General features: G+C 38.2%; 1 long non-coding RNA gene across 1 annotated transcript; it reads right to left on the bottom strand.

Moving 5' to 3' along the window:
- Positions 1–6160: 6160 nt before the first annotated feature.
- Positions 6161–13375, bottom strand: LOC140943768 (uncharacterized). Its single transcript, XR_012166630.1, has 2 exons — positions 13274–13375; positions 6161–7005 (listed from the first exon to the last, which is right to left on the bottom strand). It is a non-coding gene; the product is annotated as an uncharacterized lncRNA (long non-coding RNA).
- Between the last annotated feature and the right edge of the window lie 3902 nt (positions 13376–17277).

Below are 17277 nucleotides of genomic sequence, written 5' to 3'. Positions count from 1 at the left end.
TGGATAGAGAGCGTTCGCCTTGTGTATGGGAGGTCATATGTATGCATCTTGCTGGGGACTCAGATGTTATACGAAACTTATAACTTCAACTGCGCTTAACGAGCGTAACTTTCAAAACAGCTGCTCCACAAAATGTCACTGATAACGCGTAACGCAAAAGGTAAACGAAGTATGACTAAAAAATTTTTAAAATTTTTAAAATTTTTAAAACTAAAGTAGTGAGCAGCACTCTGCGAACTGTTGCTGTAAAACTTGTTTATTCTCCTACGCGTTTCGTCTAACTAACGTAGACTTCTTCAGGGAGTTTTACAATCAAATAGTAAACGCCTGTATTTAAGCCATAATATGACTAAAAATAATGATGGTCGCAAACATTGAAGGTTTGGCCGGATTTACGAAAAGGAACAGGCGCAGCTGTGAAATTTTTGACGCAAGGCGTAAGAACACTTTGGGGCCACGGGTTTAGCTAAAACCGTGGCCCCAAAAACTTACTTACAAAGATTAGCTAATGTTACAGTAGCTTTGTAACATACGGTACAGTCTATTTCTGGCATAATCCTGTTGATAACATTCTTTTTTTTTTTAATTTTTGAAATTTTTAAATTTTTAAAACTAAACTAGTGAGCAGCACTCTGCGAACTGTTGCTGTAAAACTTGTTTATTCTCCTACGCGTTTCGTCTAACTAACGTAGACTTCTTCAGGGAGTTTTGCAATCAAATACTAAACGCCTGTATTTAAGCCATAATATGACTAAAAATAATGATGGTCGCAAACATTGAAGGTTTGGTTTTGGGCGCTCTCAACAGCAAAGATCAACGTATTCAGCTTACTCATTGTATTAGCGAGCTTAGCATTTCTTTTCTTGATCTATTTCTCTATAGAGATGGGTCTTCAAGCGTGCTGCAGTTTTCCACTTTTCAGAAGCCCCTTTACAAATACCTATATATACCCTTCGAGTCGTTTCATCCTTCTAGCAATAACAAAGCCTTTATTAAAGGGGAATTAACGAGGTATGCTAGAAACAGTTCTTCCTTTAAATCTTTTTGGGAGACTAGGGATAGATTCTGGAAGCGGCTACGGTTGAGAGGGTATCCGTTTGCATTTTTGCTACCACTATTTCGCGAAATACAGCGACAGAAAGAAGTGGCTTTTGCAGAAAGCTAAGAATAGGTCTCAGCGGGCTACTGTATTCAAGACTACTTTTAATTGAAGTCACACACGTATTAGGAATGTAATCAACAGGATTATGCCAGAAATAGACTGTACCGTATGTTACAAAGCTACTGTAACATTAGCTAATCTTTGTAAGTAAGTTTTTTGGGGCCACGATTTTTAGCTAAAACCGTGGCCCCAAAGTATTCTTACGCCTTGCGTAAAAAATTTCACAGCTGCGCCTGTTCCTTTTCGTAAATCCGGCCAAACCTTCAATGTTTGCGACCATCATTATTTTTAGTCATATTATGGCTTAAATACAGGCGTTTACTATTTGATTGCAAAACTCCCTGAAGAAGTCTACGTTAGTTAGACGAAACGCGTAGGAGAATAAACAAGTTTTACAGCAACAGTTCGCAGAGTGCTGCTCACTACTTTAGTTTTAAAAATTTTTAAAAATTTAAAAATTTAAAAAATATTCATGGCTATACATATCTATACATGTTAATACATGGCGATACATGGTAGTACAGGGCTATACACAGCAATACATGGCAATACATGGCAATACATGGTAATACATTGCTATACATGGCTATACATGGTAATAAATGGCAATACATGGCATTACATGGGCATACATGGCTATACATGGCTATACATGGTAATACATGGCAATACATGACTATACTTGGTAATACATGGCTATACATGGCTATACATGGCATTACATGGCTATACATAGCTATACATGGTAATACATGGAAATACATGGCATTACATGGGTATACATGGTAATACATGGTAATACATGGCGATACATGGTAATAATAGGTAATACATGGCTACACATAGTAATTCATGGCAATACATGGCTATACATGGTAATACATGGCAATACATAGCATTACATGGGTATACATAGCTATACATGGCTATACATGGCAATACATGGCTATATATGGTAGTACATGGCAATACATGGCATTACATGGGTATACATGGCTATACATGGCTATACATAGCAATACATGGCTATACATGGTAATGCATGGCAATATATGGCATTACATGGGTATACATAGGTATACATGGCTATACATGGTAATACATGGCGATACATGGTAATACATAGCAATACATGGTAATACATAGCAATACATGTCTATGCATGGGTATACATGGTAATACATGGCTATACATGGTAATACTTGGTAATACATGGCATTAAATGGGTATACATGGTAATACATGGCTATACATGGTAATATATGGCAATACATGGCTATACATGGTAATACATGGTAATACATGGCATTACATGGGTATACATGGCTATACATGGCTATACATAGCTATACATGGCAATACATGGTGATACATGGCAATACATGGTAATACATGGCTGTACATGGCAATACATGGCTATACATGGTAATACATGGCTATATAGGCTTTACATGGCATTGCATGGTAATACATGGCTATACATGGCTTTACATGGCATTACATGGCTATAGATGGCTATAAATGGTAATACATGGCAATACATGGCATTACATGGGTATACATGGCTATACATGGTATTACATGGCTATAGATTGCTATACATGGCTATATATGGTAATACATGGCAATACATGGCTATACATGGTAATACATGGCATTACGTGGGTATACATGGCTATACATGGCTATACATGGTAGTACATGGCAATACATGCCATTACATGGGTATACATGGCTATACATGGCATTACATGGCTATACATGGCTATACATGGTAATACATGGCAATACATGGCTATTTATGGCAATAGATGGCAATACATGGCATTACATGGGTATACATGGCTATAAATGGCTATACATGGCAATACATGGCTATACATGGTAATACGTGGCAATACATGGCATTACATGGGTATACATGGCTATTCATAGCTATACATGGTAATACATGGCATTACATGGGTATATATGGCTATACATGGCTATACATGGTAGTACATGGCAATACATGGCATTACATGGGTATACATGGCTATACATGGTAATACATGGCTATTCATGGCATTACATTGCTATACATGACATTATATGGCTATACATGGCATTACATGGCTATTTTGATACATTTCTTGATACACTTTAATAACCCTACTTAAAGTACCTACCCTTTTTTTAGGGAGTTTTGGGCGCATGCTCCCCCGAGAAAATTTTTGAGATTGAAGTTCTCTGCGATGTGATCTAGTGCAGTCTGAACGTTTAAATTTAGCAACTGCCCGGATTCCATATTGAACATGTAATGCTGAAATATTTAATAAATTACAGGTGTGGTTGTGGTCAACAACAACGAGCTTTATTTGCATGACCACACAAACACATACAGTATTGCAAAAGCTATGTTTAGGAATCAAAATTACAACACAGGGCAATTACTTTACTTTGATAATCATTTGTTACGAACATCAAAACAAGCTGAAATATATTTTATGAATTGTATATTGATAAAGTAATTAGAAGAGTTCATCAGTTCATGATGCTAGCAGGGACCGAAGCGATTGCTGCGAAAGCACAACCTTCCGGCAAAGGCAGCAACATTGTCTCCCTGAAAAATTGTCAAATCCAGTTTATTTGAGAAGGATATTTAATTACTGCATGCATTCTGGGAGCTTTGGTCATTTGCGACTAAAAATGTAGGCTTCGAACTCAGATTCCTTCCTTATTAACAACGTTTATTTGAAGAAAATATAATTAAGTAACAAAGCTCGAAGTAATACCCGCACACGTTTACAAAAGAAAATAATTCCCTGACAAAAAGTGGGGGGAGACGGGGCCCCCTGGGCCCACCCCTAAATCCGCCCTTGATTCCCCTATACCGGATAGCTATTAGTGCTATCCGGCCGGTACTGAGTATTAACAACAACGCCACAGAACTGGAACAAGTCCTTCCGACACATACACTTCTTAACATCGTGCCGGAGCAGTTAGCCGAGAGGGATTCGTTTCAGTCTCAGTCTCAATCCCAATCCTCACTCCTGAAGATTTACTTCCGTGTCAGTGGGTTCCAGTCCTCTTTTCTACTTATTCACTACCGCCAGCGGACCGAATTCCTGATCACGCTTCAACAAAGTGTGGCACAGAACCTATCCGATATGTGACGCTCCACTTTCTAGCGGCGCCGCGTAGCTTTGCTCCCTTACGGTAATCGCGCCGAAAAACTTTCACCGTTCCTATGTGTCAACAGAAGACCTGTCCGCTTTGATTTTCAAGAGGTGTGCCGGCGCTAGAGCTATCTGGTATAGTGAAGGTGCTTAGGTCATAATAACTTGAAGCAAGAGAGAATTATCTAGATCATTCTCTCTTGCTTGAAGCTATTGCCTCCAGTGGCGGATCCAGGGTAGGGGCCGGGCCTCCCCTGGATCCGATTTTCCCCCTATTTTAAGACCAAACTGGGCCAAACAAGTTTTTTTGGAGACCTGGTCCTTCCTTATCTGAGGGTCTGAGTGACCGTGACTGATGAATTCAGCTTTATTATTCAGTATTGCTTTTTGCATCGAAATGAATAGGGACTCACATTTCACATAGCTGACGTCAACATTAATTGAAGTTCTGTCACTTATCTGAAGTTCTGTCACTTATTTTTCTGGTGAGAGAACCGCCACCTTCGATTTTAAAAGCAGTAGAACGAAAGGCTGAGTAGACTTTGATTAATTTGCAAAACGAACCTTTTTATATCATGGACTATAACTAAAATATCAGCCAGAAATGAGAAGACCAAGGTCGAGAAAGTATTAAGACCTCTGACATCTAAGACGGAGTTTTATCGTTGTTTTAGTCTTGCCAAATGATCAAGAGTGTGTACGGGATACGCTTTTCTATTTGCTTCGATTTTTTATTTATTCGTTTATTAACCTTATTTTATTTTTTGTGTAGGGACTGTTTCCATAATAGCTCTGTCCAATTTAATTGTTCCGACTTTAAAAATATGTAGATCACGTGACACCAGCTGAAAGGGGCCAATTCTGGCAATTGCGCGTCTTAGGAAACACATGTATTAAATTTTTAAGACAATAACTTTACTTTGACCAGACGAAACGTTTTTCTGAGGACTCGCTGTCGCTACGCATGTTTGCAGTAGCCCATATACCTCTCACAATGCCGTCCAGAAAGGAAACAGAGAGGTATCAGATAGGGAAACTTAAGTCCCTTTTTTAAATGCTGTTTGTTATTATAGCTTAGCAGGGATCATTTTGTTATTTTAAAAAAAGTCAACAATCTTCTCTTAAAGTCTGACTAGACTTAAGTCAAGATATTGGGAAGCAATTGGAAACGAAAAATCTTACTCAAATAACATCCACAGTTACTTATATTGACCAAGTCATGGTAACTAAGAGCGCTTTCCAAAAGTCAGAACTGGCCGGCTGGACCATGGCCGCACCGGTCATTTTGAAAATGAAATAGGCTTTTTCCAAGAGTTTTTGATGAAAAACAATTTCCTTCGTGCATACTATTTAGGATTTGACTGATCTGGCTGGAAAGCTTCGATTAAAAGTGCAATTCTCGTTACAAAGGAAATGTCCAGGCCGGTCAGTTCTGACAAATGGAAAGAGCCCTAAGTATAATATTCGCACTACATACCTATTTTCCCGTCAGGAGGAACTTAAGTTAAATTTAAGTTATGGGAGGAATCCGCGACTAACGGAACAGTGGGCATCCAGAATAACGAGGGTATGAGACATCAACCGCCACCAGGGGAGGTGGGAGGGATGAAACTTCTCAGTCACTTCCACTGAACTCCGTTGAACTGGCAAAGAGGCGGGCAAAAGGGCAGCAATGCATTATGTCACTAGCGCACAGGCTCGACAAGACAGAATTAAAGGAGTTTCTTAAGGATTTTCTTATTTCCCTCGTTCAGGCCAATTATGTATGTAGTGGGAATCGTCACCAGCGGCACCCAAAAATAACCACAGACCTATACCTAGAAGTAGTACACTGATGTAGTAATAGTTTGAAGAATGATTTATTTGTCAACACAATTTGCTTTACACTATGTTTTATAGACAAGAGCAATTTTCAAAGAAACATTTTTGTCTATATATCTAAATTTAACACGTAATAAGCGACAGAAATCTATACAATCTGTAGACTGCTTGCTGTCCGCCCTTTCTCTTAGATCCGTCCAGGCCTTAGTGACAAAAAAAAAAAAGACTTTTAGCGCTACCCCAGTAACTTTGAAGAAAATAAGAGATTGCTCGCAGTCCAATAAAATCGATAATTCTTAACCCTTTCACTGTCGACAGAGTGAATGATGTGGTTTCGTGAGGTGCTTCTCTCCTTGAAGTGTGTGGAAAAAAATCTTGTGTCGTGATCATTCAAATGAAACCTCTTTAGAACTACTTTCTTCACATGGTACTATTTGTTTCTCAGAACTTTAATTAAATTAAATTTAGAAGTTTTGTTGAATTTTATCTTTGGTCAACCTTGGCAGCCAAAGGGTTTAATTAATAGTTTACCGCGCCATTTTAAAATAATGCTTTAAATGATAAACTTCCATTAGCATTCCATTTGCCTCATTTGCTGGAACTGAAACTTCGTTTCTTGCCGTTTTTGCGTTCAATATGGAAGCCACTTCTCCAGTTTGACCCAAACTCTCTCTTTTTTCCACAGTCACTCAGGCAACGTTCCTTACTATTGACACAATCCTCACATGATGCCGGCCCGTCACATTGTGTCAAGCACGCGGATAATTCACCTTGGCAATTGTGGTGGCAGGTAGTCTGGGCAGTATTAACCTTAATCATTGAAGCCAAGAGAAATAATGCGAGTAGCACTGGGACAAACTGCACCTGAAATGAACAAAATGGCTGACAATATTTACTTTAATCCGTCTACTTAGGGGGGAGGTAATGCATACATAAAATAAACCTTTATTTTTACCACTGGCGGCCCAGACGTAGTGTGTGTCGATAACATGGACAAAATGGGATGAGTCGTCGAATCTCCCATGAACTAAAATAGTCCAGAAGTCAAAATATAACAAAACAAAGCTAACATACCTTTAACTGAACGTCTCCTTGTCTTTCCTGGTCGGTTAAAGTGGCATTTTGTCGAGTTTTGCAATCGTAGGTACTATCCACTAAAAAAGAATTAAAGGCTGGCTACTAAAAAAACGAACCATCTCCACGCGCCTCCACACGAAGGTGCTTTAAATTTGAGAATAATCGACAAATCCGCTTCAAATTGTTATCGGCTAATCTGCAGGTAACGTGTTCTCCGGCTTCTTGCACGCTGGCTCCTCAAACCCATCGCAACTGTGCGGTAGTCGCTCGCTCATCCAAATTTTTTAGCGCACGGAGATGGTCCGTTTTTTTGTAGCCAGCCTTTAAATTCTTCTTTAGTGGATAGTACCTACGAGTGGTGCCAAACTCGACAAAATGCCACTTTGACCGGCCAGGCCAGGACCGACAAATAGACGTTTAGTTAAAGGTATGGTAGCTTTGTTTTGTTATATTTTGACTTCTGGTCTATTTTAGTTTGATAATATGGTTTATAAATGTAGCGGCTCGTAAGAGCGTCAGATGGGAGATTCGACGACTCACCCCATCAGTTGTCATGTTATTGACACACAAGCTTGTGGGGTCGTGTATACCACCAACTATTAAAAATAAATTAATTAAAATATATACATGTAAAATACTAAATTACAAAGCTAAAAACAAAGTACTCATCTCTCATTTATTCAAATTTCTAAAACTATTCGTGATTACGAAAAATCCTTAGTAATGAGTAATCTTTTGATTTCCTTAAAATTTAGATTATATATTTTATCCTGATCATGATTACAATCCAAGCTGACCCGCGAAAGGCCAATGAGTCTCTCATGAATCTGCTGTTACATCTAGGGATAAAAGCTACATCCTTTAATGAGTAAGAACTCTCTCGCTTTCTAAAGATACTCTTTGAAAGGCAGTCTGGGAGGATATCATTATTTACGTTATAAAATAGTTTAATAGTCTAATCTGGTTGTAATCCAATTTGAAAAGTTTAATGCTTGACTAGAAGCCATATCCTTGGGTAAATTAAATAGAATGCGTTTTCACTTTCTATCTGCTCAACCGTAGTGTTCAGTGGTGTGGGTAATGTAGAAAACGGTTTTTAGCTGTAGAATGGAGAAGTATCAGGTCATGTTACCATGGTAGCAAGATTTTTAGATCTCGATAATCCTTCCTGACAGAGTCGGCAATTTGAATTAAACAGGGAGCTTAAGCAACGACGACGGCGACGGCAACGAGAACGGCCAAAAAGCAATAGGTTTAATACCGTAAATCCTCTATTAAGCCTCCCTCTCAAATAAGCCCCCTCCCTCTAAAAAGCCCCCCCCCCTTTTCAGGGGAAGAAAGTTAATAAGCCCCCCATCTCTATTAAGCCCCCCCCCCCCCCCCCCTCAAATTATTCTTCACTAATAAATGATAGACTGTATTAATCAACCACGACTATAAAACTTCGTGTGGACTGATCCGGGATGGTTCACTTACCAACTGGAAGATCGGATTTGATTCTGATTCTCAGCTGCATGACCTAAAACTTCTTGTACTTGAGCTTTTCGACTTTGTATTCTAGTTCTTTAGGGAGAACTGATACCATCGTCTTTTCTAAATTAAATAAGCCCCCCCTCTCAAATAAGCCCCCCGTCTCTATTAAGCCCCCCCTCAAATGAGCTTGAAATAAATAAGCCCCCGGGGGGCTTAATAGAGGATTTACGGTAAGCAGAACCAAAACTTCGCACGTGCATCACGCTTTTTGTACATTTATTTGCCGTCGTTGCATGACCACGACGTGAAACTGACTAATTTTACGTTTTGTGAAGGACGTGAACTCAAGAGAACGACCCTCTTTTTCTTTTCCTAAACTTTAATACAGTCCTTTAGAATTCAACTCCGTTGAAAATTCGCCATCATTTGACGAATTGAACGAGATGGAATAAGCGCGATAAAGTGTGAAGCAGCACGAACACACTTTTTAACTGACGTTTTCGTAGCCGTCGCTGTTGTTGTTGCTGGAGCTCTCTGTTGCAGGACCACGGTTTGTTGAGATCGGGAAAGTTTGCTACTATGGCAACGTGATGTAACGACTTCTCCTCCTTATTTCGAGGTTGCACGTGAAACTAGGTCGCTGTAATGTCGAAATGCATCATGGGACTGTTTGGGGAACGCTTTGGTATCTTCTAGTTGTTTACCATTTAAGTGGGCAAAGTAGTCGGTTCGCGGTTTTGGGAAATGGTAACAAAAGTCAGGACTTCTGGTAAATTTCATCCTGACATCCCGTTTACCATTTGCACAAATCATTTCGATTCACCGAAGAACGACCCCAAAAGCCTAAAACTGGTATCGAAGATGGCTTTGAAGAAATGAAACACCGTTTGGAGCAATCTGACCTGGAAAACATTTTCAGGAAGGAAATCATTTTTGCTCCCGAAAATTTGCCACTGGGACGACCCGAAAAGTCGTGTTCCTTTCCAACAACCACTAACCATTTTAAGGATGCACAGGAAAGAAGGTCAAAATTTAATTTTCCCAAAACATAGCAGTTTTCCAGACTGTCGCGCAACCTCAAACTGGGGTCCGCGCTCAGGTTCATTACCCTTCGACTAGGTCAGGTATATTAAAGCCTTTGAATGTAGAGGTCCACTCAACGCGTAAATAAAACCGACTGGTTCTGATGTTAACGCCAGACGTCACTTGAGGTGGGAATTAAAACAAAACTGAATGCAAGGCTGGCAATACGGCAAAGGGCTGATATATTTGAGGTCAATATTTCGGCTAACAAAATCAGCCTTCCTCAGGGCCAGAGCTACACTGAAAGGGAATACTATAACGGCTCGTAAAACTTGAATTCAAATTTACATGAGAGGTTATAAATAAACTGACAAGGAAAACAATAATAACATGATATATAGGTAATCCGCTGACAATTTTTTAACAGTATGCCGTAAGGTACACGCGAACGTAAACCCGATAAGCGTACGAACGAAAACTTGGGAATATCATAAATAACAACGAGATCAATACAACGTCCCAAGCGGCGAGGAGCGAGGAGAAACGGCTGCTTTTGCAGGCTACGAGATCAAGAGAGAGACTGGTAAATAAATGTATGAATATCTACCTCCTCGACATTCGCTCCAGGAATGTATGAATTGTGATGGCGTTTCAGTAGACTGCAAAACAGCCCGTATTTTTTTGCCTAGGTCAAGAACACGGGAAAGGTCAAACAAAGTCTTGAGGCGAGGGTGAAAACAAAGTCTGAGACTGGGGATCGAGAGACAACCCTCAAAAGTCTGAGAAGCAACTTAGAGAAATTAAAAGAAAATACATGTATACAGAGAGGCGAGGTCTTTTGGGGTACCGGCCCCTCCGCGGTCCCTGTTCATCAAAAGATAAACAGTTGCATGAACTCAGGTGTATGTTGTTGATTTCAAGCTTGTAAAATGGCAGAGTTTATTACAGTTAATCAAACAGTCCTTTTACGTCGATTGCGTCGAATATATTCCATTTTCACAATGCCAACTAATTTGATGGAAACGTCAAAATGAAGACATTTAGACAACTTTCATGATTACTCTTAGTGAGAAATATATCAATAGGCGATTAAAAATCTTTTTATGAAAATAACAAACTAAAACCTATGACAGAATTGAAATCGAACCGCGAAGCTTCAAGAAAAAATTAATTCTTCCAGGTATCATGAATCATTGAGTTCCTGAATGTCTGTTAGCATGATAAAACACTTCTGGTGTCATCCACATTTTTGGGAAATCATTTTTGAGCTTTCTTCAAGTTACTTTTTTTCAAGAATTCAGCTATGATTTATTTAACGTCACTGATTTGAAAGTCTTCAAATCGCTGAAAGTTTGCAGCTGTTTTCATGACAAAGCCTCATTTTAAGGTGGCTCGAGGGGGTTTGGGTCGATACCACCACAGTTTGATCATAAACATTTATCATAAACTACGTCGTCATTGACAAAGATTTAGAAAAAAAAACACGACAGCTGTACAAGATAAAGATGAAAATGACATCGGAGTTACCATAGCAACGAAATGACAGGATTACTTATTTTACTTGCAGCCGTATTTCTTAGCACTGGCAAGTGTTCTACCAAAATTGTTTACGTGGGCTTTTTCTTCCAATAGCCGCCGCGACGTTCGTGAAGTTTAAGCAAAATGCATTTGAAATATGCGCATGCAGAAATGTTAGCTATTGCCACGAAAATATGAATTATGGAGACAATACCCCTTTTAGCTGAATAATGAGTGGCTCTCACTTGTAAACAGGAAATTTCCGAAAAAAAATTAGCGAATTGTAGCCCTTATTTTACTGCCTTACAAGAGATCAATGATAGGTCATATAAAACGACCGTTAATCACGGGAATCTTAATTTTAAAAAAAAAAAAAAATCTTTCGAGCAGTTTCAAAATTATTCGTTAATGTGTTTAAGTAGACCAAAATGTTTACAAAACGGCTAAAAAGAGCGCCTCAATAAATACTTAGCAAATCCTTCTGCCTGCAATCGGCTAAAGCTATCCACTCAACAGACTCAATGCAGGCGAAAAATTAAACGCAGGCTATACTAATTTTACATTCCGGAGAAAAATGAATTTTGCCGTGAATCAAACACATTCTAAAGGCCGTTTTGGTATGTCTTTACCATGAGTATTCACCAGCTTCACGCTCACTGTGCGTTGACCCAAAGAAATCTGCCTCGAGAGAAAAACCGGAAAACATATCGCTGATTTTCATATTTAATATACCGGTGTATCCTGTTTCATATGAAAACAAACAGATAAGAATAAGTCAATTAAGTCTCAAGCATTCCCGTGATTGCTTGTCAAAAGACACAAGGTCTTTGACAGAAATATTACAATATGACAGAAATATTATCATAAAAATTCAGCGAGAACCCAACTCAGACACGATAAATGGACAGCTGTTTAATTGTAGCCAGAGTGGCGTTTGAATTTTAGCTTCTTTTCAAAGGCCATTATTCGTCAGTGATTTATATCTTTTGATTTATACATCATACTTTGCGGAGGATAAAGCATAGGCCATTTTTTCAGCTGCTTGTGTCCGTTTCATTGGAAGCAATGATTTGTCTCAGCAAAAAAAATCTTCAAATCTTTCGATAACTTTCGCCTTTTCGGTCACTTTTCATCCGCACAACAACTGATTTTCTGTTTTAGTAATAAGATATATTCCCACGAATAAAAGGTTAAAATCTTGGCTTCGAGAACAGAAAAGGATAACCTACGCGTAATCTAACTTTTACTATGTAACTGACAAACTTTTGTTCACTGTTGTTCAAGCATATGACGAGGATTTTACATTTAAAAAGATTTTAATTTTCGTAAGAGATAATTGAATAACTGAAATTAAGGTCAAAAGGGCGACTCCAGTTTCGAAAGATACTCAATCGCCAGTTTAGACAGTATTTAGTAACTAATACAAAATCAGTTTTTCAAAGCATTTTCGTTTAAAATGAACTTGATTAATTTAAAAGAAATTGATTGATTATTGTTTTAGGTTCAATGCTGAAATTTTTGTAAAATACTCGCTCCGTAACAAAGCGAGTAAGATTAAGATTGTCATTATGATATAAAAATAAACTTCATTTGAAACTGCATAATTTGTTTACTTCGGTAATTTCAATGCAGCGAGTACCCTTTCTCAGTTATTATTTAATAATTTTTCAAATTGTGGTTCTCTTGACTGAAAACTGTTGTCGAGAAAGTGAGTCACTCCCTAAACATGACGCCATTTTTTCTTCAGTTTTCACTTAAAAAATACGCTTTCCTTGGCTACAAAAGACGAATTGACGTCAACGTTCCACTTACAATCCGGCGTCGCAAATAATAAAAGGTTTAGGTTCTGTAGAAAAACTTTCACGAAAACTTGACATTCAAAAAAGGATTTAGATATAAAATAGAAAAATTAGAAAATTACATATAAAATAATTATTTCCCTTCTTACTGCATTTTGTAAACCTCTTATGCCGATGTAATTAAAAAGAAGAAAAAAAGCAATGAATAACAAGAGATCACTCCATTAGATAGTTCAACTTACTTGCATTTCTGTAAACGGGTCTCTAACGTCTTTCCTGGAATAGTTTATAATTTTCAGTTGCTCTCACCAGCTAAGCTCAACTGTGTAAATGGACTGTTTCCCAACTTTTGACTGTTTTGTAAAGACGCCAGAGGAACTTTATTGATTTTTTGGTTTTCAAAGAACCAATCACATATCACAAAAACAATGGAAGAGCAATTAAATAGTAGGAAGTCAGGACGTAATAAAGTATGCAATCTTTGTCCTTTGTTAGTCATTTTATTTTTCGATTGCCTACGCATGGGAAATTAATTTAGAAGTTATTGTCCGCAATAATAGTTTGAATTACTTCTCGTAAATCTCCGTTAAGGACAAACCAAACTCTATTTTCTAATCTTACTAACAGTTTCATCTTGTGTTTTCAATTGACAACTTAAGTAAGCCATTCAAGTTCAAGAACCCATTGTAATGCAGCACGAAAACTAGCTTTAAGTGCGCAAGATTGATCAAATTGATAGAAACTAATTTACTCAGAACTTTTTATTATGAAGCAATTTAGCAACACTCGAGTTTTCCATTTATGGTAAGCAAATTTGATCACTTTATTTGAACATGTAATAAAACTATGACAGTAATTATTTCCTCTGCATGGCGTGCAAAAGTGGTAAAACAATTATGACGGAAAACCATCGAAAGTTACAACCGGCCGTCACTTCGACGCCGCTAATAAGTGACCATCAAGGACGGACGATATCTATCAAAATCTTGCTTTATATCTTCTTCACCGGCTTCTGACATTGAAAAGCAGCAATTTCTAAAACTTTTGACATTTAAGGTCGTTTTTATGCGGCAATTTGTTCCCTCTTTTTGTCAATAGGTGGTCTTTTTAATTTCATACGCGGCAAAGTGACAAAGTTCAAGACTGCAATTTTAACAGGATCTCGGCAGAGACCAGCATGGTGTTTTGTGGAAAAGTAAAAATCTTACATTTAATCCTAGAAAGGATATGACGGTGGAAGCAATTCCTTATCTCTCAGCTTGAATGAGTCATTAACCTACATTAAAAGAACTGAGATAGCGGAGTTTTACTTCTCGGTAAGTTCTTGACGAAACAAAAGGACCGCATTGGTAATAATTATGCGCACAATAAACTGCTCATCCCTGAAGGCGGAAACTAAAGTTTGGAGACCTCTATTTTATTGAAAATGCACGGAAAAAGACCCACTTTATGGTCATTTTGACAATGCAGGCGGCACGGTCAAACATTGCACATCTAACAGTGCGTTTCCTACCGCTATCGTACACGATACGGCGTCGCGCGTATCTCGAGAAGGAATTTTGTCCGTTCGTATTTCAACTGTTTCCTCGCGTTTGGGTAGTGCTTAAGTCTTCATGGGAAAGCTATTGAAGAGCTTTTAATTAAGTCCTCTACAGATAATTGTATGAGTCCACAGTTTTATCGTGCAATAAATGTCTCTTATGCTTTAATTAATTAAGTGATTTTGCAAATATAACACCTAAGGGATGGGTCCGTGAAGCCTCATACATGAAGACTATATGCATATTCGATAACAGACATGTTTCGTGCGCTTTCAGCTGTTAAAGACGTATTGTAATACTGGTATTTTAATGGGTAATTTCACAGTGAGGATAGTTCAGTTTTTATCGTTGCTCGATTCATTCAATATTGACAACGAATGAGGGTGGGACAGGGTAGTTAAAAAACTTTTCACAGCACTTAAGAAGGCCATTTCAAAGAAACATCTCGTCAATTTTATTTTCTGCGTAATCATTCACATAAATCAAAGGGTGTAAACCTTGTGGCAAGTTAACCAGCTGAATATCTTGTAGTTCAACAGCCGTTATGATTCTCTTGAAAGTCGGTTAGAGGAAGTGTTCACATAACAGTTTGGGGGAGGCTACAACGGCCAAGCTTTTTTATTCCCAGAGTCTAAAAAAAACTCTACTAATTTGCACGAAATCTCGCCTTTGACGCTCGTCTTTGCAGGTCTTAGGTCGAGGTAGTGGACACATTTAGTTACCATGATCCTTCGACATCCATTTATGAAGGGCTAAGCCCGAAACTGTGGAAACAATGCACTTTTTCATGGTACATGTACCTAACCCAACGTTTACTTGGTTTCTAAAATTTCTTTATCATCATTTATATGTGTATCTTTACTTTATTGTGTCGGATGGTAAAGCCAGTATTTGCTTTAATTTAGTCAAAGGTGACACAACTTTGTCTCCCTTCAAATAAAGAGCAAAGTTTTTGCCAGCCTTTCGTCCCGATTAAACTTTGAAACAATTTGATAGACAAGGAGTGTGTGAAGAAAAAGCATGCCTAGTTCCGGTTTCCGTACGTTAGAGAAAGGAAAGTTGATGTCGTTTGCGGCGAAGTTGCAAGAGAAACGGGAAGGTCAAGAAAGGAGAAAAGAAGAGTTCAAAATTTCCTAAGCCGCGCTCCAACGAAACCGTGCTTGTTTCGCAGGTTAATGAAGAAACGGAGGAAAATCGACAAATCTGAAATCGATGACGAGACGTGGACGAGTGGGTGTTTGTTAATGCACTTTGCTTTCATCAGAAGGTAGTTTGAATGCATATAAAACCACGATTGTCAATTACTTGACGTTACCTTTTATCAAGCCGATTCTTTTTCTTTCGTCTTCTTTTCAGAACGGTATAGGTCCGTCGATGCTGACTTAATTGGAGCGGACTATGCTTGATTGTATTTTCCCTCTATCCTATAAGATCCACGAAATATTTTAAGATCAAAGCGGTGTACACGCGCAAAATCAATTTCACTGACACCTGATAAAGCCGCGAAGGTAAAATTTCTATTAAATAAAGGAGTAAACTTTAGTGCGGGGCAATTGTAAAAGCTCCAGATATGCTAACAAGACTTCATCAATTTATTATTCATTGTAGTCGAACTACTTTCCGGTTTTACGCTGGCATTCATGGTTTCTAGCACTGAAGCCTACATTACAAGGGCTATTGCTCGCTGTTTGCTATCTTTTAAAAACCTAAAACGTGGCTTCTCCTCAACTGAATAACAAAATTAATGGTCCAGTTTTGTTATTTAAGGCTAAGGCCAAACGTCGATTTATTCATTCTAAGATAACAGGCTAACGATTGAGTCGGAGAGTTCATCAGGGGCACCCAACGAGAATATAGTTCAAAACCACTCAAACATAGCATTGTTGAACGTATTTAGTATTTAAACGGTAGATATATCCCCTAAAAATTTTTCATCTGTTCGGAATCCCCAGCTGAAAGTCTAGTGATCCGAAAATTATAGGGATCAAAACTTGCCTTTTCGAAAATTTCAGCCAGAAAAAAGGCTCCCGAAAATTCTAGGTCACCTTTTTAGGGTAAAAACCCGTTAAAAATGGGCAATTATACCATTGTTTAGATGTTCGAAAATCCTAGGAGAGGCAGGCAAGCAAGGAATTTTACAATAAATGTTCCGAAAATTCTAGATCTCCAATCGTCTTCCAAACAGATATTTTCCGAAAATTGACGTTGGGTGCCCCTAGTTCATTTCATTTTAAACATGCACTGAGCTGTTCACTCTAAATCCGCACGACGTCACGCGGGCTCTACTTACGTTTTTTTTTTTTTTTTACTGATAAGGGTAAACTTATATTTAATAAATTTAGTTGGTCATGCAGTGTATGCAGTTAGGGAGAAATGATAAACAGACTCAGGTTTTTAAATAAAACTTGTTAGTAAGCAACTGAAGTTTTTTTTTTCTACTGCTTTTCTACTAGATTTCATCCAAAGAAGAGAGGACAGCATTTCGATTTTGGTGCTGTTTACTATGCTGTACAAGGTGGTTCTGCCTTTTGAGTCTGTGGCTGTAAACCTGTAATGTGACCATTCAAATGAACGCTACTGAGCAGTACTTTCCTGTGGTACTGTTTATTATGTTGTACATAAGGTGGTTCTAACTTTTGAGTCAGAGGATGGAATCCTAAAGTGTGACCGTTCAAATGAAACCTCTTTTGCATTACTGTCACATA

The sequence above is a fragment of the Porites lutea genome, chromosome 7 (assembly GCF_958299795.1).
Source record: "Porites lutea chromosome 7, jaPorLute2.1, whole genome shotgun sequence".
NCBI classification, from domain to species: Eukaryota; Metazoa; Cnidaria; class Anthozoa; order Scleractinia; family Poritidae; genus Porites; species Porites lutea.
The sequence above is the reverse complement of the archived record's forward strand: the minus strand, read 5'-3'. Positions and strand labels throughout refer to the sequence as shown.